At 41.8% G+C, this 23,558-nt stretch overlaps 1 protein-coding gene across 5 annotated transcripts in view; it reads right to left on the reverse strand.

Annotated features, from left to right (window-relative positions):
• Nucleotides 1-19,138, reverse strand: part of SMAD2 (SMAD family member 2) — an 83,386-nt gene extending 64,248 nt beyond the window's left edge. For 2 of the 5 annotated variants that reach the window (XM_027068922.2, XM_027068918.2), the window contains exons 1-2: nt 18,999-19,138; nt 18,585-18,670 (exon numbers count right to left, since the gene is read on the reverse strand). The gene's annotated coding sequence lies outside the window, so the exon portion shown is untranslated. Of the gene's footprint in view, nt 1-18,584; nt 18,802-18,943 lie in introns of those variants that run through there. The other 3 variants (XM_027068920.2, XM_027068921.2, XM_027068917.2) reach the window with 3 other exon arrangements.
• Nucleotides 19,139-23,558: the final 4,420 nt, after the last annotated feature.

Genomic DNA, 23,558 nt, shown 5'->3' on the forward strand with positions numbered 1-23,558 from the left:
TCCATCCGCAATTAAAAAGTTTCAGCAAACTGGAAATAGAAAAGAGGAAGAAGTTCTTTATTCTGAAAAAGGACATCCATGAAAAACCTAGAGTTAGCAACATATGTAATGATGAAACATTAAATCCCTTTTCCTTATGACTGGAAATAAGACAAGGACGTCCACTGTTGCCACTTCTATTTAGTAAAGCCCTGGATGTTCTCGCCAGCCCAGTAGGGCAAGAGACAAAAATAAATAAAATAAAATAAAATAAATAAAATAAAATAAAATAAAATAAATAAAATAAAATAAAATAAAAATATTGGAAAGAAAGAAGCATATTCTCTGGTGATATGACTGTCTCCATGGAAAACTGCATGGAATCTGCATGGTGGTAAGGTTGCTGTGATAAAGGTATACATTTGCTAAAAAAAGAAATATAATTCTCAAAAAAGGACTTTGGATTCTCAAAAGACCATTCTCAAAATGGTCTTCCAACTGAAGACACTTGGGCCTTGGGACAGTTTGCTAGAAAATAACGGTCACAACCTAATAAATAATCCTACTCATTCCCTCAAAGGGGAAGAACAATTAATGAGGTTAAGGTCCCCAGCCCCAATTCAGCACACTGTCCCAAGGGTCTCCCAGAAGAGCCAATACCGTATGCCAAATTTCATAAATTTATCCGGCCAATGGGTACATTTTTTTAGGGACATCTCCTGGAACCATGTAACAATGCTGCCCTGGCAACTCTTGAAAGTCCAGCTGTGGTTTAGACACCAAAAATGTGAAGGGAGCCAATAAGCAGGATTCTGTGACTTTCTTTAGCAATACAGCAGACATGGCGAGAAGGTGAGGTTTGCCCAGAGCTAGGGATTTGTAAGGTAAGTAAAGAACAGCGAGAACTTGAGTAGCACGGTTAAGCTGTCTACAGTGGTTGACTCTATATACTACCCATAAATAAGCAAGCCAGTACACAAAACTACAACTTGAAAAATAAAGCAAACACACAAAATTCCATCAAACACATGTAATAATCCACCGAAGCAGATGTTTGGGACTACCGGGCAGCCAAAGGTATACCTGCCTATCTGTGGCTTCTGCTGAATTCCTCCTCTGCCACAAAGCATGCTAAAGGGGAGCCAGCTGTGTAAACCTCAGGACCATGTGACATAGTCTTTTTGGAGCACAGAGAACATGCTGATTAATTCAACCTTCAGAAGGGAGAGGGATCAGAAAAGGGACACCAGAGCAGAAGCCTAAGAGGACAGCGAGAACATCAGGCAGAAAGTTCAGCATGTTTCCAAAGAGTTTCCAGGAGTTACAAAATCCGCAGGTATCGCTACAATATGGCGTAGAAGGAAACAATGTGGTAGGCACGCCGCAGGGGAGGGGAAGGCCAGCCCAGAGCACAGAGCCAAAGAGAGTCTCCTCCTTCAATTATTCCCAAGACAATTCACCACCCCGATGAGGACATTCCCCGGAAAAGGAGGACTCAGACAACTGCCACTAACCAACCAAACCGAAGAGCGTGTAGTGGCACACGAGTCGCTGTCTGGAACCCAGAAAGAGAAGCAAGTCTGAAGGCTACGGTTTACAGGGTCACTACTACACAGGCCTTAGTGTAAGTCACCGTGCCCCCCACGTGACCAGAAGGCAGCACCGAAGACCGCAGAGGCTCAGGAGAGGGTAGTCGGCACACAGACAAGAGTGTGCCCAAGCAAGGCAGACAACCGTCCCTGCTGAAAAAAGCAGATGCAGCCAGTCTCGAGGCTCGGTTTCTGACGACTCTCCGGGTCCGTCCCAGCCCCACACCCATTTTACCCTTCGAACAAAACTCTGAGTTCCATGAGGGGGTCCCTGTTCCTTGTGAAAAACTGATAGAACAAACAAAATATAACAAGAATTTGTCTGAAAGGATCTATATATACCTTCGGTTCAAGGTTAATCCACTTGAACTTGGTTAATCCACTTATGAGAATTCAGCCTAAGAAAATGAATAAAAATTAAACCGTATCATCAGCAAAACTGAAAGGGATTCTCAGTGGTAGTAACAGGTAGTAACAGAAACACTTCTTCTGGGAGAAATGTTTCTGAGGTCAGATGTATTCTTGGGAATCTAAAAGTTTTCTGTGAAACCTTTCTAATTTTATTTCTTCATGGGAATAAATACCCGAAAAGTTTAAGCCTATTCTGGGTCATCTGTGAGACCTCATGGCCTAGTAGAACCACACAATCTCCGCGTCCCATGTCTTAGAAAAACAGTTATGAGCACTTTGGAACAATGTAACCACCGAACATTAACAGCCTTCAGTCGTCATGTCTTTGTAACCAGGGCTGGCTGACACCTGGCTAATTATCTCCAGAGAATTTTTAAAGTATTCGGTAAAATATTTTTCAGGAATGCTGATAATACATTTCAACCGGTTGCACGTTTTAAATAGCTAAGATATATTTAGCCAACAGTCTTGAAACGAAATGTTAATGGACTGAATTTAGGTTTTTACAAGGTATCCATGTCAATATGCTCCAAGTTGAAGACAAAATGGAATAAGAAAACTAGATTTATGATCAAGTTATTGAAAAATGAGTCATTTACGGAATATACAGATTTCCTTCCATAGTGTGGCAGCAAGCTCTGTACTGAAATTAGATTTTTTTTCAACATCTGCAAGAAGTGAAAAACAAGTTCAGATACTAATTCTGTTCCTAATTCCAGCAATAAGTGAGACTTACAAAGCAGGATTCATTACAACAGGAAGGCTTTATCTGTACAGCTCAATAAGAAACCTTATCAAGTGATAGATCAGTAAAACTAGGATTCGAAGATTACTCACTGGAAAGTTTCAGTTAAGTAAAAGGTCTGATTATCCTGAACTCAAAAATAAAGCCTTCAAGTTATTCATCACTGTATAACACAGTTTTACAAATAGGACTCTCTACGTATTTTATTAAACTATAGTTCATTTCTTTGAGCCTCCAACGCTGCTCTTTGCTTATTGTTTTTATTCTGATATAAACCTGATCACTTAATATAGATTTTAAAAAACCTCCAAATCCTGAGAATGTTTTCTCATTTTCCTATACTGTCTTCTAGAGTACACAAATTTTTACTTTAGACTCTTTTAGGACACACTTTGCTTCTTTCTGAAGAAATTCCTTTCTGCCCCCAAGCACCTAGTGCTTACTCTATGACACAACAGGTTAGTCTCAGAATCAGGTAATTAAGCATTAACTCAATTCTAAGCATCCTACCATTACTCACGAATGAAGACTCTGAGGCATGAAGGCCCCTGATGTAACGATATCCCTCCCTAGATATTCTTGTGGATGTTTTAGTACTGCTTTTCACATTTAAGTTTCCAACATACCAAGAATTTGCTTTTGGTTAAGGCGTGAGAAAATGACCAAACATCTCCTGTAGGACAGCCTACTTTATCAGGGCCATTAGTTTATCTTTCCTTTAATAATCCACGTGGCTCTTGTCACAAAGCAAATCCCTAGAAACCAACGTCTGACTGCAGGCTTTGTATTCTATTTATTGTACTTGTTCACACCTACACCAGAATCCCAATGTTTTACTTCCTACGGCTCTCTAGGAAGCTGATCATCTGCAGGGTGAGTCCCTCTCTCCTCGTTTTTCAAACGTATGTTAGTTATCTTTAAAATCCCACAGGATTGAGATTACATCACTTTGTGGAGAACCAACATGTTTATAATATTGAGTATCCCTATTTATGCAAATGAGATATTTCTATTTATTTTGAACTTATGATCCATCAGTAAGTTGCAGAATTTTCTCCGGAAAGGTCTCACACATCTTGTTTAATTTGTTTATTCTTCCAAGTACTTGGGTTTCATTGTGAATGGGTGTCTTATCTAAAAAATTAAATATTTCAGTCATACCAAAAAAAATATGGAAACACCCTTGGGCCTCCCACCCAGCTCTGTCAACTCTTAGCATTCTGGGGTATTCTGACCAGATAGAAGAAATAAGACATGATAGATGGATAGAGCTCAAATCCCCCTAGCTACCCCTTCCCACTTCCATTCCCCTCCTCCTTGCTTCTCAGAGATCATCGTCATCCTGATTTTCCCCTGTTGTCACTTAAATGGTTTGGGTACATACTGTACCCCTAAATTCTTGCACATTTTATAAATTTCTATGACACATTAATACCGCTCATGTCACTTTGCTTTTTGCACTATTACTATCCACATTGATACATATATAATCCTGAACTCTAGCTCATTCATTTCAGCTGTCATAGAGCATGCCACTGTGTCACTATTACAGCTCACTGTCCATTCTCCTTTTGATTCCTATTTAGATCGTTTCCAATTCTCCACTCTTACAAGCTGCCAGGAGTCGTCTGTGTACCTTCTCACACGTATGTGAGAGCTGTTCAGGGGCAGAAACTTTCAAACTTCTTGATCAAAAGAGCAGACCTGCAGTGAGAAATACATCAGTCTCTCTCAATTAAAACAGACATTTTACTGTATGTCACCCTCTGCTATTTCTCTAAATTGAGTGTCGTGAACCACTGGTGAACGTGAAATCAATTTGGTTGGTTCTGAAAAATTCCTTTTAAAAAGCAAAAGAAAAAAGAGACAAAAATTAAGTATAAAAAGTAGAGACAATAAAATAGAAAACAGTACATTTAATTATTTTACAATTTTAATTGTTTTTATCACACGTAAGATACATTTTCCAAGAGGGTCTGTAAAAAACATACGAAAGCCACTGCCTTGGGACATATGCCGAGGAGCTGAAAGGCTGCAGAGTAGGCCATGCACACAGACTCTACGAATACTGTCAACATGGTTCTAGCAACTGTCACTCCCGCCAGGGAAGTAGGAGTTCCTCTTTAGCCCCAAGTCACCAACATTTGACATTATTTAGTCCCTTGGAACTTTTGCCAAAAGGATGGGTGTGACACGGAGGGTTGCTGATGTTTTGCACTTCCCTGACTACTAAGTCGTCTCAGGATATTTTCATGTTTATTGACTTTTCAGGATTCAATTCCTTTGAATCATTTGTTGGTACTCACCACCTTTTTCTTAAATCACGGGATTGATTTATAGATTCTGGATAATAACCTTTTGTTAATTACACTTGCCACATCTCTTCACCCAGCAAGTGACTTTTGGTGGCTTTTTACACTAAGATTTCACTTTAATGTGCTCAAATTTAATCAATATTTTAAATATTACGTATAAATGGGTATCTTTTTTTTTTTAAATGAAGTGGGTTTTTCTTTTTTTTTAACGTTTGAGAAAGAGAAAGAGAGAGAGCACGAAAGCGAGCGAGCAGCGGAGGGACAGAGAGCAAGGGAAACACAGAATCCGAAGCAGGCTCCAGGCTCTGAGCTGTCTGTGAGCAGAGCTCAACGTGGGACTTGAAATCATGAAACACGAGATCATGACCTGAGCTGAAGTCGGATGCTCAACAAACTGGGCCACACAGGTGCCCCTACGTGGGTATCTTCTTAAAAATCCCTCCATATGTTGTCATCTTTTAAAAGTCATAAAGTCTCAAGTTTTGCTTTGTGTATTTTGGTGTATGTTGTGAGGTAGAGATCTTTCCCTCCCCAACAAAGATTACCAAGTATATGAGTACTATATATTGAATCTTCCTTAGCAGTTACAATGCTACTTGTGTTTCTGGGTCCTTTTCTTTTTTTCCCCATTAATCTAGATTTAAGGCAAATACCATCATGTCTTAACTACTAAAGTGAAAGTATATTTCTTGATATTGGAGAAAGTGACTTCTTTCACCTCCTGGGATTTTAATTGGAATGACACCAAATATACGAGAAAGAAAACTGACATATATAATAGTGTCTTCCATTCATAAACACAAGTATATACATCTCCCTATAATTATATGAGCCTTAAAATTTTCTCCATTAAGGTCCCACACATTTTGGCTTTATTTTTTCCTAGGTATTTTACAGTTTCTGTTGCCATTTTAAATAATGACTTTTAAAAATTTAAATTGTCGCTGGTATACAGAAATGCATGGTACTTATGTATTGGCTTTAAAAATCAACTTTATTGAGGCTTAATTTGCATACAATGAAATGCACAGATGCTAAATGTATAGTTTGAGGAGTTCTGACAAATATATACATCCACATAACCAGCATCCTAATCAAGATATAGAACCATTTCCACCATCTCATCAAGTTTTCTTGTGTCCCTTTTCAATTTACCCTCCTCACCCGTTACTGATCTGATTTCTATCAAAGTAATTGTGCCGGTTCTAGAAACTCATATAATTGGAATCATGTCATATGTACACTTCTGTTGTTTTTTTTAACCAACACCCTTTGCTCAAACTAAGCAAGTTCTCTTATACTCCTAGTTTTCTAAGAATCAGTACAGAATATAATCATATGCTATTTTCCCCTTCACCCATCAAGATTATCATTTGGCTTTTTTCCTTTGATGTGATTTCATTTATGGGTTTTCTTATGTTTAATCATCTTTACATTCCTGTGACACACCCTGACTAGCTATGGTTTTTTGTTTTAAGCAAATACTAATATTTTACCTAAAATTTTTATTGCCATGTTCATTAGTGAGATGTGGCCTATTCATTTCCCTTTGCCTAGTACATTCGTCCCATCAGGGGTATCTAGATTGCAGTAGCCTAACAAAATCATGTTTTCTGTTATTTCCTATAACATTTCGTGTAAGACTGAAATCATGGATTCTTCGTATGTTCTATACAACTTGCCCATCTGGGGTTTTCACTTGGGGTTTGGTTTCCTGGTTTGGGGTTTTTATTTAATTTTATTTTCGTGTAGGTAGTTGTCTAATTTAAGTTTTTAAATTATAATCTAGTCAAGTTTCTTATTCTTAAGCCAATTTTAGTAATTTATTTTACAAGAAATTGTGCATTCTGTTTTCAAATTTAAAGGCAAAAAGCTGTTCACCGTGTTCTCAGCTTTAAAATCTCAATTTGTCTGTAGTCATATCCCCTTTTGATTTCTAATGCATTTGTGCCTTTTGTTCCTCCTCTATCAATCTTGGCAAACGTAGTCTTTTCCACTTGGCACCTTTGGTTCAGTCGATCCGATTAGAACTTTTTTTTTTCATTAATGTTTCTCAACTTTATTTCCTTCCTTTTCCTAACTCATCACATTGTATAGTTAACGCTAGTCTTTAGTTCTTTAGTCACAAACATTTCCTTGTGAATGTGATTAGTGTCCTTATAAAATAAACCCCAGGGGGGAAAAAAAAAACAAAAACCCTAGGAATCCCCTTGTTCCCTTCCACCAGATGAGGGTACAGCAAAGACAGCGGTCTAAGAAGTAGGAAGCAGGTCCCCACCAGACACCAAATCTGCTGGTGCCCTGAACTTGGACTTCAAGCCTCCAGATCTGTGAGAAATAAATTTGTTTTTATAAGCCACCCAAGTCACCCAAGCCACCCAATTGTTACAGCAGACCAAAATGGATTCAGATATAAATTCTAACGCCTAGTGTATATTTTTTATTCCTTTACTTTGAAACTATGTCATCATACTTTTAGTTGTGTCTACTAATAAAAGGCATTTGAGGTGTTTTTTTTGTTTGTTTTTTTTTAAGTTGCCACTGTCCTTTAACCAGCAAGCTTTATTAAAATACCTGGGCCAATTTTCTATCATCTTATTTTGTGTTTTGTAATTCTTCTGCATCTTCTTTGCTTTTTCCTCCTTTTTTGCCTTCTGTTGGAATGATCAAATTTCTTCATTTCCACTCCCTCATCCTCATTTGGAGTTATACATTCAATTCCAATTCTTTTGGCGGGGGGGGAAGGTGGGGAGATACCCTTAAAAATTTTTTTAATGGAAAACTTTCATCAGTAGGTTGCAGGTGAAAACACAGCTTATTAAATAACCATAATAAAGGAATTAGAAAAAGACAATCTCATGCAAACAGAGAGGGGTAAAAAAGAAAGCAAGTAAAATTTTGATAACTGGAAAATGAATGGATGAACAGATCAGAGACTACTAACTCTACTAACTCTAAGCGAGGTATGGGGAAACATCCTGATTTTCACAGCAGAATCCTCAAAGGGTTAAGTAAAAGACAGCACTAGTCACAGCAAAAATTGAGGGCTCTGAGAGGGGAGATGAAAAAGGCAGGACTGGGTGAGAGATATCTGAGAAGCAATTAGATCCTGAGATCTGCTCTCCAACTCTATCTATGTCACTAAGTACCTGTTCCTGTTCCTCTCCCTCTCCAGAAGACTAAATGTTTATTCTCAGCAGAAAGTAAAACAGTCTCACTGGACTAGGAGATGGCCTGGGGATCACCGGGAAAAGAGGGAGTAAATGAACGCGAGTACACTGCATGCTGAACGCAGACTCCCAATCCCTTCCTCCACTGGGTTCTGGCTCCCAAAATACTAGCAGCCAGGCCTTTACCATTTAGTCAGATCAAGACTCTGGGGTGCCTGACCCGACTGAAGAGAAAAGACGTACAGATACTAATACTGAGAGTTTACCAACAAACAGCCCACACAGATTACTCTACACTGAAACTGAAAGGAGACAAGCCTCACCCACAGGCTCAGTTTTCAATCGGCTTTTTGGACCCCTACCTTCGTAATCAAGGATGACTCTCATTATCTGAGGAAAAAATGGCCCAAACCTGAAAAACGCAACTCAAGAGATTTGAGACCATACAGAGAGAAGAAATCATTGTAAAAATCATCAACATAGCTAGAGAAATGAGGGAAGACAAGAGCAACCCTGAAGCAAGTGCAGCATGTTTTATAAAAGAAACATTAAAAAAATTAAAGAGCTTTGGATAGCTTGAGAGTTCTTGATAGCAGAAAGGGCAGACATCAATAGAAGGGTTGGAAAGGTAGAGGAAATCCAGAAAGTACAACAGTAGGATGAAAAATAGTAGAAAAAGTGAAGAGGACTGAAGGACTTAATTCAGGAGGTCCACTGTCCAAAGAGGACTTCAGAAAGACATTAGAGATAACAGCGGGGCAGGGGTCAATCAAAGAAATCAAGAAATATTCCCTGAACCGAAAGACCTAAAGGGCCAATCAAGACCTCAGGACAATAGAAAAGAACACATCCACATACATCCAGGTTGGTGGCTGTGAAACTTCAGAATGCTACTGACAAAGAAAAGTCTGAAGTCTCCTGGCAGAAACAACAAGTTATTTTAAAAAGAATCACAATAGCTTTGGGTTTCTCAAGAGTAACAGTGTAAGTGAGGTCAACAGAGCAATGCCTTCATAATTCGGGGCGGGGGACTACTTCCAACCGAGAATTCTATTACCCAACCAGGGTAGAATAAAGGTATTTTCGACATGTAACATCTCCAGATATTTACCCAGTACATTCTCTCTCAAGGAAAGTCTTGACAGACATGTTTCATTAAAAGGAAGGAGAGCCAAAAGAATAAGGGATCTAACAAAGAAAAAAGGTGAAGGAACCTCATAAGATGACCAAGAATGAAGAGGGATCCCAGGATGACTGCTGTGTCCTAGGTATACAGGCAACCAATGCAAACGGGAGCAAGTTCAAAAATATACAGCCAAGAATAATGCCAGGCTTCTCTCCAAAGTGCACAAACATCATAAAAGTCAATGGAAGCGTTGTGATGAGCCCCACAATGGTCATCGTAAATGATTAAGAGTAAATGATACAGTAAAGAACCACCCAATACCTCTCTTTTAACCATCACCTTAGCAAGAGATTTCTGCTCCCACAGACTACAATGCAAAAGAAGAAAAAAACTGCCTGAGAAATTCTCACGTATTCATACATGTCTGTATACACGTGCAGTTTCTTTAGACCAGGGCTGCCCAACAGAAATAGGATGCCATCCACACATAATCGTAAATTTTCTACTAGCCACATTAAAAAACTAAAGTAAAAATATAAAATTAATCATTTAAATAATTTAATAACTTAATCCCACTATATCCAAAATTACTATTTCAATGCACAATCAGTACTAAAAAGTAAAATACTTTACATTCTATTTTTTGTTCTAAATGTTATAAATCTCCTGTGTATTTTCCACTTGCTGCCCATCTCAGTTCTGACTCGCTATATTCCAAGTGCTCGGTGGCCACATGCTGGGACACAGCAGCTCTAGAATGATACACCAAAAAGAAGCTCATAACAGTGGTTCCCTTTCTGGAAAGTAGAACTGGGGAGTAGGAGGTGGGAGTTTTCAGGGAGACTTACTTTTCATTATTTACTATTTTGTTCCTTTTGAATTTTGCACCATATTCATGTACTACCTACTCAAAAACATGAATAAAGTCCATTCCATAAATACATAAACGTAGATATCCTTTGACCTGCTTCTAGAAACCTACCTCATGTATGTGTAAAATGATGAATAAACTAAGTTTATTTGTTGCGACACTGTTTTTAATACCGAGACTGGAAATAACCTAAATGTCCGTCAACAGAAGACTGGTCAAACACATTACAGCACCCATACAAAATAATACTCTGAAACCAAAGTAAATGGGTACTCATTATGTACTGACATGGAATAATCTATAAGATGATTATATAAAATACGTGACCCTTTGTCCTAAAAAGTAATACATGCACAAAGTTGCTCATATATGGACAGAATTACTGGAACATTACACAAAAACCTAGTAACGTTACTAGCCTTTGGAAAGGCAACTGGGTGGCAAGGGACAGGCTCGGAAAGAGACTTTTCACCATATATCCTTTTGTACCTTTTGAATTTTGAATGGTAATAATGTATTACCTATCTTAAAAGCCCTTCATTCTACATCTAGCTGGTATCTTTTTATTTACCATGTTTGGTCTTCATGTGATATGTAAGTTCATCTATAAAGACTAGTGTTTTTCTAGTTTCTTCATAGAGAGCTTTGAGGCTTGTTTTTCCCAGAGGCCAGATACTTGAATGATACTGAAGTAGTTTTTATACATACACACACACTTAGCACATAGTTCCCAGAGTCATATCATTACAACTTCATCCCTAGCAACTGGATTCGTTAGTAAACTCCCCAAAGTCAGCTTTTCCTGAACACTGACTGATTTCCAAGTTTCTGGTACCTGGAAACATCTCTCTCCCTCTCCTCCCTTCCTTTCCCCCTCCCTCTCTAGATCAACTATATACGTAAGAGAAAAAATTTATATAACCAAGGAAAACTCTTACATCTTATTCAACATTTATAGCAGGTGGAATGGGCCTAATCTGTGTCTGCTTTGGCATGTCTGTGTGATTTTAAGAAATCTAAGTAAAGAAGAGTTTAGTCAATAATGACAAACACTGGAAAAAGTAGCATGATAACTAAAAAAGACTGCTAAACTTGGCTGTTCAGAATTCACTGGTAACTTCTGAAAGGGAGGTAGGAAGCGAATATGAAAGAGTGGCAAAAAACGTTTCCAAGGTTCAAGTGTAGAACAAAGGAAGTGATTAAATATAGAAAGCAAATGTAAGTTTCAAATATCTTCAAATTACAAATACAAAATATTCCCCAAATACCTATATGAATTTTTATTTCAAAAGAAAGCTAGATTTTTCAACATAAAATACTTCAAATGTAATAGTGCTGTCTCAAACACCTAAGGTCCTTCCAGAAAGAGTACAAAATCACCATAAGATTTTTGGCAATCCTGTTCAAACATGTGCTACACAGGTAGACAAAAACAAAAAACAACTAATGACCTGAATTTTGACAATGGTTTTAGTCAAAGAAATGAGGATAAAAAAAGTATTAAAAATATATATACATAAAGATAGACAACAACTCATTGAAAAACTGACTTCTCGATTCTCACTGTAACTATGCTCTTTTCCAAAGTTGTAAGCCAGGAAGGAAAGACCCTGCCATTGGAAACATAAGGTGGCCCCACTAGAGAACGATGGGTGTCTTTTAAATGAAAGCAAATAGAAAACATGCATGTGTTCAATTTTATGGACTGTTAAAACCTAAAGTGAGAGCATGAATTTAACCCTGAAAGCAGGTCATTAGCTCAGTGAAAGGCCACATTACATAGGGACTGCTGTGTAAAGAGACTACCTATTCTTGGAGTTCTACTCCTTTCTCCTTGAAAGAGTTGTATGGAATCTTTATGTCTGTAAGCAGCTTGTAAACATAAAATTACATGCTGGTTTATCGTTCCCAGATTAAAAAAAAAAATATATCTCTCTCTCTCTCTCTCTCTCTCTCTCTCTCTCTCTCTCCAACTATTAGGAGACCACACTGGCCCAGACTCAAATCGGCATGACGATTCAGTACTCCAAATGCCTTTCCAACTCCCAGAGTCTTGACCTGCTGAAGCAGCCGCTTACAGTCCTCAGGGTGTGCAAGTGCAATCAAAGCAAAGTCTAGAGTAGGCTTGTTCAACAAAACTTTCTATTAAAATTAAATTTAACATTTATTTCCTCAGTTACTGCAGTCACAGTTCAAGTGCTAAGCAGCCACCTGTGGCTAGTGTCTACCATATTAGTTCGGGTCTACAGCCAAGGTTTTTCTCCGCGATCTATCAGTCCTCAGGGGGAGCTTCAAAGGTTTCCCCCCGGGAGAGGACAACTGAGCAGGCAGGACTTCCGCAACCGTCCATCCCCCTTACATTTTGAGATTGCATAATGTTTTGTACGTTCTGGGTGCTGTTGTGCGCATACAGGGGTGGGTGGCTGGGTGGGTGTGTGTGTGCGCGCGCGAGCGTGCACGTGTTAAGTCTGAAAACTACTGACTTAGAGCAGAAATGACGTACAAACCTCAAAGCTGAACCCTCTGATACTTAAAACAGTTTATAAATAAAAGTTTAAATGGCCAGTTTACATGAACTACTGCCTAACCACCTGTCTGTGAAGTAAAAGGCTGGTCTAAGCATGGAAAATTTGCATTCACTGCCACAGATAGAACATCTCTAGTCAACAAAAAAGTTTCCATAGGTCATTCAAATCAAGGGAGAAAGCTCACGGCCCTGCTTCCATTGTAGCATTTATCAGGAGTTTATTCTGTGAACTTTGCAAATCAGATTCACCGCCCCATATTTTGTAAAGAAGCATGAGATTAAAACAGAGCATTTCCTTACTATTCACAAAGTTTAACCATTATCTTTTTTTTTTTTTAACATTTATTTATTTTTGAGAGACAGAGAGAGAGTATAAGCAGAGGAGGGGCAGAGAGAGAGGGAGACACAGGATCTGAAGCAGGCTACAGGCTCCGAGCTGTCAGCACAGAGCCCAACGCGGGGCCCGAACTCACAAACCGCGAGATCATGACCTGAGCCGAAGGAGGACGCTTAACTGACTGAGCCACCCAGGCGCCCCTAACCATTATCTCTTTATAGAATTTTTGGAAGAGCTGAAGCAGCATATGAAAATGCACTTTACCTTAGACACAGGCAATTACAAGATCACAGATTTCCTATGTTACTTGCTCAGATGGCATCTTTTTTGAATCAAGGTAACGAACTTGATGGACTTCCAATGGCTCCCCCCAAGATTATTCTTCCTTACCAACTGAACACATTAAGCCTGAAACTATGCCCTCCCCCAAAATGGAAGGGAGTTAGGAGGAGGACACCAGATTTAAGGAAATGCAGGTTTTCAGACGCAAACTGGGCACATGTACTGAACAGATAGCAACTAAAGTCTACACTTACTTTCCGCTGCTCTCATCCTCAGGCCAAAGTAATTCCAGATTTTGAAAAATTACAGGACAAAAAAAAAAAAAAGAAAGAAAAAGAAAAATCACAGGACTACCTAGAAGGATTAGTGACCATTTCATATTACAATGAAATAAACTCACAAATTTTAATGGGATTAAAGTCACTCACTAGGATCTCTGTTTTCTTAAGAGCCCAAACTAAAGAGATCTAAATTACCAGGCACCAGCCCTACTACTGTGGCTCAGTTACATCTAAGAGGAATGTACACCCTGTGTACTCTAGAATGTAAGTCACAGAATTAGCTTAATACTTCTGGCTATCTGGCCAAATCAAAGGCAGTGTCTAAATCCATCTAGCTTGGCAAAATTATATTCTCCCCACATGAAATTACAGAAACTTGAAGCTGAGGGCTATCCTTGACATGACTAGCTAGAATCAGCACTGAAATATGCCCTAATTGAATACATCGCAATTATAACAATCTGGAATAATGATCAAAATTGATCAGAGACAAGCCATAAGCCTCAAACTCATTTTTAAATGAGTAAGATTGAATTACTTGTGTACTACTGGAAAAAAAAAAAAATGGCTAAAGCGATGTGTTACAAGGTCACCAATTAGCTTTTAACGGAGCAGATTTAGAACGTAACTCTTCCTGGGTAGGAAGGAGAATAATCTAAAAAAAAATTATTAAGGCTAAATACTGGGTCAAAGTCACACATAAGAGGCAAGAAGCCCTCAACAGACAGGCTAGCCAACTGTCCATACTTGTTCAGTCCTCGAAATCTCCAGCACACTCTCTGTTGAAGCCTGAGTGAAATGTTTTAGCTGACACCCCTGCAGACTGACAAGGAATGACCTACTCCAAAAAAAGGGGGTGGCATGGGGTGCTACAGCACTTAGATCACCTTTACTACTGGCCTAGCATGAAAGGCTTCTCAGTCACGAACAGTGGCGCTCTAAATAGCAAAACAAATGAAAAACATCTTGCTCAGAGTAGGTCCTGTGGATCTTTCACAAAACGAGTCATTCTATATGGCACAATGTTCTACCCCTTTAAGAACATTTGCTAATCATCCCAAATGACACTCTAAAGCATATTATGTAGATTACTGCACTCTTAAAAAGATTTTCCCAAACATGGCTTAAGCTAATTGATGAACATTCATTACTACGCTTTCAGGTCTGGTCCTGCACTGAATGGTCCCAGACATGCTAGTTAGGCTCTGAATATTTGTTTTGTGTCCTGTAGATTATCTCTATTATCCTCACCAGGCTGTTATCTGTTTTTTTTCTTTCGAGACACACAGAGGCTAAAACAGTTCCCCATCCTCCTACCCACCACCCCCCCTCCACTCCTCTTAACCTCCCACATTACTCACAATCTACTCGTTTCTAATCTACTGCGGGTTTAGAAGCTAGATAACTTTGTTAGAAACACCTGAAATAAATGCCAACAGGTTCTGATTAAGGGTCTCGATGGCTCTCCTATCACCAGAACTTTAGCTTAAAAAGAACTGCTGAAAGCTACAACCAGAAGACATGGCGCCTGGGTGGCTCAGTTGGTTAAGGGCCCAACTCTTGATCTCGGCTCACTAAGGTCATGATCTCCGGGTTCATGAGTTCAAGTCCCATGTCGGGCTCTGCACTGATAGGGTGGAGCCTGCTTGGAAGTCTTTCTCTCTGTCCCTACCCAACTCGTGCTTCCGCTCTCTCTCAAAATAAACTCAAGAAAAAAAAAGAAAAAAAAGAAAGCTACAAGAGAGCAACAGATCACCTGGGAGGACCCTATGTCTGAGGCAATGTTCTAGGTACTTCAATCACAATCATTTAATCCTCGTAATAACCTGAAGAGGCAGGTATCCTTACAACCATTTTCAGCCAGAAAAACAAGGCTCAGGAGTTAAGCAATTTGCCCAACATAGTAACTGAGAAACCAACTATTAGCCTGTCTCTCTGATGCCACAACCCATGGCCGTCCTACTACATGAGATTGTAGCCCAATCCTTACTCTCGATGTCGGTCATTGTCTTTGCACTTTATTTCCAATTCTTTCACTGGAATGTGTCTGATGCAGGTTTGCTTTCTTTCTCCAGCCACTTTCTATAACTAAAGGGCAACGGATAGTCAAACTAGGGCCGGAGGAAGTTTAGCTCTACAAGTGCTCACCTGTTCAGCAACAAATGTGTTTCTGAAACACTGGCCACATCCTCAGTTGTAGAGATAGTGAAAAACTGATGACAAGCTCCTCCCCAAACTACAGACTGTTCCCAGTGACACTATGAGTTAACACTTGTCTTCCCTGGTAATGTCCTCTACGGTAAAGTATGCAACGCAAGCATACCTTAGAAACTGGCTCAGTAACATATCGCAAGCTCCCTCAATTTGTACAATAAAGTGATTTCCTTACTCTGAAGACTGGAGGACAAGGCAGGAGATAGAAGGAGTTTCTACTTTTCTAATTCCATTAAGGAACAGGGGTATACTTGTTCCCTGTTAGATACTTTATTGCCAAGTCCACGGCCTGACACACAGCAAAGCCTATTTTACTTGTTGAATAAATGCTACTTGTTCAATAAATACAAGTTATTTGTTGAATAAATGTATAACCTGTCCTGAATTGGTTTTGAAATCTTTGGATTTCTCACTTCTGACATACCCTTGCAATACTTAGTGGAAAACAGCTTTCATCTCACAAAAACTAAAAGCTTAACAACGGTTCCTCTCCTCCCATCAAAAGACAAGGGATCTGAAAGACATGCTCCTCTCCACCCTCTAAAAATGACTCTCATCCCAAGAACATGAATGAGCCCCCATCTGCCGGACTGCGCCAAATACAGCTTTTATAAGCATTACAAAAACACCTGTATAAAAAAAGCTGCTCTAAAACAAGGCCTTTGGAGTCCTAAAGTACAAAACCAATAGAATAAGGAGAGCATTCAGGCATTTATAAGAGCCAAAACTGAAAATATCACCTAAATACAAAAACTTAATAAATGGGTCTTTGATCAGCAGGCTATGCAGCCACATATCTCCCCCCAACGTGAATATAACAATATGATTCTAATATTTACAATATGAAAATGAAAAGGGGACCTTTTGCCATCTTGAAGTAGAAATAACTTTTGTTCCTATTAAAGAGTGACTGCTGAAATATACAAAACCAACTCCAAATTCCTACTTAGTTAAAACACATACCAGGCCTGACAAGCCACAAACAACAGGAAATTACCCCTCATGGTTTCTTACAGGATTATTATTACACGAACCTTACAGATTGTGTAGATTTGATCACTTTCGGCTAGGCACAGGTAAGTTACAACCATGAAAAAGCAAACTTTTGCTGAACACCTACAATGCAAAAGCACTTTAGAAGACACAGCTACAACGCATAAAAGCAAAGCTCTGAGAGCAATTTCTTACTAAACAAGCCCAGAAATGGATATTTCCAATCACATTGATTAAAACTTGCCAATGAACTACTTCAAACTCAATTTTAACATTAAGAGTACTAAGTGAGCACTTAGACTCAACATATTCTTATTTATTACCACGACTAATTTTATGGCAAAAATTAAGGAACTTTAAAAACAAAAATCAGTGCTACTTTTCTAATTTAATATAAATGTTTCCTAAATAAACTTCTGGTTGAGAAAATTCCTCCAATATCCTGTATGGTTTTTTTAAAGCAAATGAGAAAAATCCTCAAACTAGTATACATTTATGAAATCTATTTTACATTATGTCTCCCATCTCTGTTACATCTGCTTCGCATATTTATGTATTTACATTAAAACTCCTCAAACTTCATTTAACTACTTAACTTACACTTCTATCTAAAGAAAACGTTTTAAAGGGGGTCAAAACTAGAAAAGCAAATGTATTTTCAGAGTAACAGCAAATTAATTATTTTATGTGGCTCAAGGAAAAACATCCTTACGATCAGTGATACAGGTTCCATTCATATAAAACCAGGAAAAAAATGAAAAGGAACAAAGATTACAGAATTATGAAGAATTCTATAAATTAATTCAAATTTCGAGGAGCACTTTTGAAAGATGTAATTACTCCCAAGTTAAGTTTGTGTGACCACTTATTTATCCATTAACAGTTACTTTACATGTGTTACTTCAGAAGTTTAAAACAACAAATTTTAGGACACTCCAAACTGTAACAAACAAGACACGATTTTGATGGAATAATGCTTCCAAACTCGTTTTACCTGGAGATGCTTTTCTAATTAAAGGTTTAATTGACAAGAAACCGGTAGTATTTAACTTTTAAGAGGTCAAGAGGAAGGAACAACAAAACCAACCTAGGTATTGTTTTCCTTTTGTTTGGGATCAAAAGGAAACCATAACCACAAAAAGGTTAAGTAAAAGCCCAAAGTACCCAACCCAAGGACAGTATCCCCCAAGAGAAAACAAAACAGAGTTGCAATTTGTAAACCAAGTTTGAAATACGCGAATCAATTAGCGTGCTTTCCTAAAGGCGTGTGATAAAAACTAATGGGCTCCGCTCGCAGAGCAACTTTCACAAGTGAATGCAGAAGGATCTCGGCAGAGTATCAGCCGTGTGCGTGCTTGTGAGAGTACACACAAGCAATTCAGAACCCCGGGACTATAATGGTTAACAAAGGTTACGGGGCGGGGGGAGGAAAGTGGAAGCGAAGTATCGCACGCTCCTAACACGGCTTGCCAACAACTCCCGAAACGAGAGCTCCGTCCCTCCGGCTTTGAAAATCAGAACCACAAACTACCAAGCGCGTTCGCGGCGGAGGGGACGGGCCCCGGCCGGCCCCAGCTCCGGGAGGAGCAGCTCGGGCGCCGACCCCTTCCCCTCCGGCCCGTCCGGCCCCGCCACACCCCGGCCCCCAGCCCCCGCGGCCATGTGACGCGGCGAGCCTCGCCGACCCGAGCCCGACACAAACACACCCCTAGCCCCGAGGGCCCGCCGGGCGCCGCCGCTTTACCTGCGCGCCGAGGCTCCGGGTCCCGCCCCGTCAGAGCCGGGGGTCCGGGACCTTTTGTTCCTTCCTCTTCCGAATGGGATGAGGGGCTGGCGGGGAGAGGGGAAGGGGCGATTGGAGGCGGAACTGAAAACACTCTCGCGGCCGCCCGGCCCGCCCCGCCCCCCAGCCACTGCCCGGCCCGCGGCCCGGCTCGCGGGGAGGGGGCGCGGGCTCGGCCACCGCCCGCCGGAGGGAGGGGGTGGGGACGCGCGTCCCGCCGCCGCCGCCCCTCCTCCCCTCAGGCGCGCGCCCGCTCGCATCCCCCACCCCTCGGGCCGCCCGGACGGCCAGGCCCTCCCCCGCCGCTCCCGCCGGCCCACCTCCGCTTCCGCCCTGCGCCCTCCGCCGCCGGCCGCAGCGGCGCGGCGCACCCACCTCCGGGCGGCTCGCTCGGCGCTCGCTGGCTGCTGGCTGGGAGCTGCTCCGCCGCCGCCGCGGCCGCGCGGTAGACCCGCCTCCCACCCCGGGCCGCGAGCCCCGCCGATTCGCCGGCGCAGCCCCGGGGCTGGCACCCTGCCGCCCGCTGATTGGCGCCCCCGGCCGCCCGTTAGGGCGCGAGGCACGCCGGCCGAGCGCAGCGCTCGGCGCGCACGGAAGACGGGGTGAGCGGAGGAGGGAAGGAAGGAGGCCGAGCACCCGGGAAGGGTCGGGGCGCCAGCGGGGTTCGGAGAGTCGCGGGCCACTACCTCCCCACCTTCTTTCCCTTTGGCCGCCCCGCCCTCCCGGCCGGACCGGCGGCGCGCGCAGCCAATCAGCGCGCGCGGTGCTCGGGGTGTGAGCCGCGCGTCGGGGGCCTCGAATCGGAAGGGAGACGTCGCTCGCTGATTGGTCCCGCCTCCCCCGTAGAGCGTGAGGCGAGGCGCGGCCGGGCGGGAGGGCTGCCGGGCGGCCGAGGATGAGGCGGAGTGGGACGCCCGCGGTTTCGGTTGACTACGTCTGGGGCGCGCTCCCACGAGGCTATGGGAAGAGAAGGGGAGGGGAGAGATGAGCAGGGGAAGGGAAGGCACGGAACCCGCCGAGCTGCCGACCACCCCTCACTCATCGCCTGGGCCCGGGGCCCCTCCCCGGTCTCCTGCCAGCGCCATTGGGTGGGGCCTGTGGGGGCCGCCGCCTAGTCCACCTTCCGTACTCAAGCCGGGAGTGGACACGTGCTCATCTTTTGAGGGGGCCCGGGGTCCGCCTCGGGGACAGGACGAGATGGGGCAGAAAACGGGTCCGCAGAATCCCGAGGACCCGACCCACCCTGGGCCCGCCCAGAGGCGAATGAGTGGGCGGGGCCCTCGTGGTGGTAAACGGGGCGGGGTCCGAGATGTAAATAAGCCCAAGGAGGGGATTTTTTACGGGGTTTAGGAGCCAGGGTAAGGGATGCCAGGTATTTAGGTAGAACCGGAATCTTGATTCTGTCTTCGTTAAAAATGGTGCTAGTCATGCATGCTCTGAAAGATCCTTGCGAAGTCTAAAAGATAAGCGCTTAGCACGATGCTCCCTAATTGCTGGGTTATCTTCCCTTCCTCTTCAATTCTCCACTGATGAGGCGATGTTCTTGGGCCCCAACTTCGCACATGTGCGATACAAGGCCCTAAGCTGCTGGCTGTCCAAGGCTGGTGGGTGGGTGTCCGCACTTCGGTAATGCTGTCGCTTGTACCCTACGGACACCCAAGCCTATGCTGAAACATTGAACCCAGCTAATCACATCAAGTATTTACTAAGCACCTACTACGTTTGGCGGGGAGCACCACAGAACCAAAGACGAAAAGGAACAGGTCTTACACGGGTAGTTGGTGCCAGAGCAAGACCGGAACTCGGTTTTCTTGGCTCCATGGCCCGCACTCATCCCCCTCCATCCTTACTTTGTGGCTTCAACGGGGAGCTCAAGACAAACGAGGAAAGAGACACTTGGTAGTGCACATCTGTTTTCTAACAGGCCAGGTGACCATTTCCAACAGCAAGAGTTTTGAAGCATACTCTTTCTTTTCAGAAATGAAAGCTTCCCTGAAGAGCGTGCCTTCAAATGGACTTGGAGAGATAGTTGGCCATTCTCTGTGTCCTGCAGGTTTTCCAGACCATCAAGATGTTCATTTCTCCCACCTCCTCCAATATGGAAGCCCTGGAGTTAAGCAAATTGTAGTTTTGAACGCTGCTGTGTTCCCAATCTGTGAGCTTTGACAAGTGGAATTCACCTGCAATGATGGCTCTTTAAAAATAGTTACGTGATGGGGCGCTTGGGTGGCTCGGTCAATTAAGCGTCCGACTTCGGCTCAGGTCATGATCTCACGGTCTGTGAGTTCGAGCCCCGCGTAGGGCTCTGTGCTGACAGCTCAGAGCCTGGAGCCTGTTTCGGATTCTGTGTCTCCCTCTCTCTCTGCCCCTCCCCTGTTCATGCTCTCTCTCTGTCTCAAAAATAAATAAACGTTAAAAAAATTTTTTTTAAATAAAAATAGTTACGTGGTGATTCAATAAAATAAATATGACTATGAAGAGCATAGGGCTTTGAAGTGGAAGGAAAGTCAATAGTCGTTATCATTTCTTCCTTTCTGTTGCCTTCATGCGTTTGTACTAAGATGAACGTACTCGGCAGAAATTCTTCACAAGTTTACCTCCAGGGTGGATTCTACCATTGTCAGTTTAGAGACAGCTATATTCACCCCTTTTAAAAATTAGCTTGTGAAGGAGACCCGGGAAGCCAATTGGTGGAGCTGTTCCACCTCCTAAGGTTTCTATTTCCACTTCCCAGAGACATCAGGGAGGATAGTCTAGGGCAAAGGCTGTTCCATTTAGAAGTAGGAAGGCTATTTTTGATTTTTGGTTCTTCTTCCTGCTAACACAAGCCAACTGTTTTAATATGAAATAACTTATAAAAAGCTACCCTGGGTCACACAAATATTTTCTCCTTTGTGACCCAGATGTGCACTTGGGTGTCCACGTGGGAGGGTGGGAGTAGAAACAAAAGCAAGGGTGGCTGGGATTCCAGAAGAATCTGCTCCCAATATGGGAGTTAGGTGCTTTGGGGTACATTAAGTAAATGGGTAATATGCTTGAGGTCTACATTAGACCATCTCTCCGAAGTGTCAGAATCTGGGTTCCTAACTCTTCCCTTTAGGAAGCTTTTCAGGACCTCTGGGATTGAGGAAAGGGGAGGAGGGGAAACCCAACTACAATGATGTCCCCAAAGGGCTTAGAAGTGGGAGCATGCCTACTGTCCCCTCTGCTAGAAATGCATCTAAACTAAAGGGGGTCAAGACAGAAACTAAAGGCAGATGGAGCAGAGATTGTCGTGGCAACAACCAGCTTGGAAATCCACTGGGGTACCTCAAGACAGACCTAACAGTAGGTCCCTATTGTATAAATTGTATTGAGTCTTATTTTTATGTGGATAGACGTTGCAAAATCAATTCAGGGGCATCTAGGTGGCTCAGGCGGTTAAGCATCTAACTCTTGGTTTGAGCTCCCGTCATGATCTCACAGTCCATGGGTTCAAGCCCCACATTGAGCTCTGTGCTGACGGCACGGAGCCTTCGTGGGGTTCTCTTTCCCTCTCTCTCTCTCTCTCTCTGGCCCGCCCCTGCTCTCTCGCTCTCTCAAAATAAATAAACTTAAAAAAAATCAATTCAGAAGCAATTTAAAAGTAGTTAAATGTGTTGGAAAGACACAGAAGACAAATAGTAATGGTGGTTGCTTTTGGAAAGAGATCTGTGGAGTCACAAGTTGAAAAACTTAAATTTCATCATTAATTCTTAGGCAGTTTGAGTTTTTTAAAAATCTGTCCTTTTGCTAACATTTCAAAAGATATAACTCCTATTCCATCTCCTCTGATAAATCTATAAAACCCTTCCTGGTTACTCCAGCCCAAAGGATATCACTCACCTCTGAATTTTCTCTCGTAGTCAAAATGATTTACATACCATGACTTCGCTTTGATTAATGCCTTGATCAGTTAGTTTAGTCTTGAGTAGTTTTTTAACTTTTCATGCGTATGTTTTGTCTCCCCCGTGTAGATTGTAAATTCCTGAAGGACAAGGACAGCATCTTGTTCTCAGTTGTCTCCCACACTCGGAGATAAAAAAAAAAAAATTACTTAGTAATTGAAAAAAGGTGAAATAGAGCATTTGTGTATCAGGAATATGCTCTGTGTGTGTCAAAGGTCTGCAGGCATTCTGCACAGCTTTGTCCAATCTACTGAGTTGCCCTTGACACAACTCTTGAGTATCCTATCAGCATCCAGTCTGTATACTCGCTCCTCCTGGTGGAAGGCAATTGCAGCAAGCTTACTACCTCTTAAAGAAAGATCCAGTCATTTACAACTAAAAGGACACCGATTAAATGAGATAACCTAAGTAGAAATTGTAAGGAACAGAGGTATGGTGTTACTTTTGTTGCAAATGACGATGAAGAAATCTGACACCAGCTGGATTTTTATCTCAATATGACGAAATAGCACTTTTTGAAATGAATTTTTAAACGAATTCATGCTGAAGATGTGTACCTGCCGCTGTGTACACACAGTCTTTATTCACATGCTAGTTTTTATCAAAAATAATAAAAATGTAACATCTGATGGAAATGCTGGAGAATAAAGTATGTATAAGAAAAAAGAATTAAATTTGGCCTTTATCTGGTGTCTGCTATGTGCCTATCATACAAGCATGGTGGAAAATTCTCATTTTATGGCCAACGTTTCTCAAGAAAAGAAGACATTTGTTTAGGGTTTTTTAGATTTGAAGGGAGAAAGTATTTGAGAAGTTGGCACTGGTTGTGAAAAACGTTCAGTGAAAATTAAAAACGTATGTCTCATCGTTCTCCAGGCATCTGATAATTAATATATTTCTTATCTATACATTTAAAAGTGTAAATAATCATTGGATCAATTGATTATTGGATAGCTAATCTAATGACTGCTCAAATATTACTTGGTAAATTATAAAACCGTTTTGATGC

The sequence above is a fragment of the Acinonyx jubatus genome, chromosome D3 (genome assembly GCF_027475565.1).
Source record: "Acinonyx jubatus isolate Ajub_Pintada_27869175 chromosome D3, VMU_Ajub_asm_v1.0, whole genome shotgun sequence".
Lineage (NCBI taxonomy): Eukaryota > Metazoa > Chordata > Mammalia > Carnivora > Felidae > Acinonyx > Acinonyx jubatus.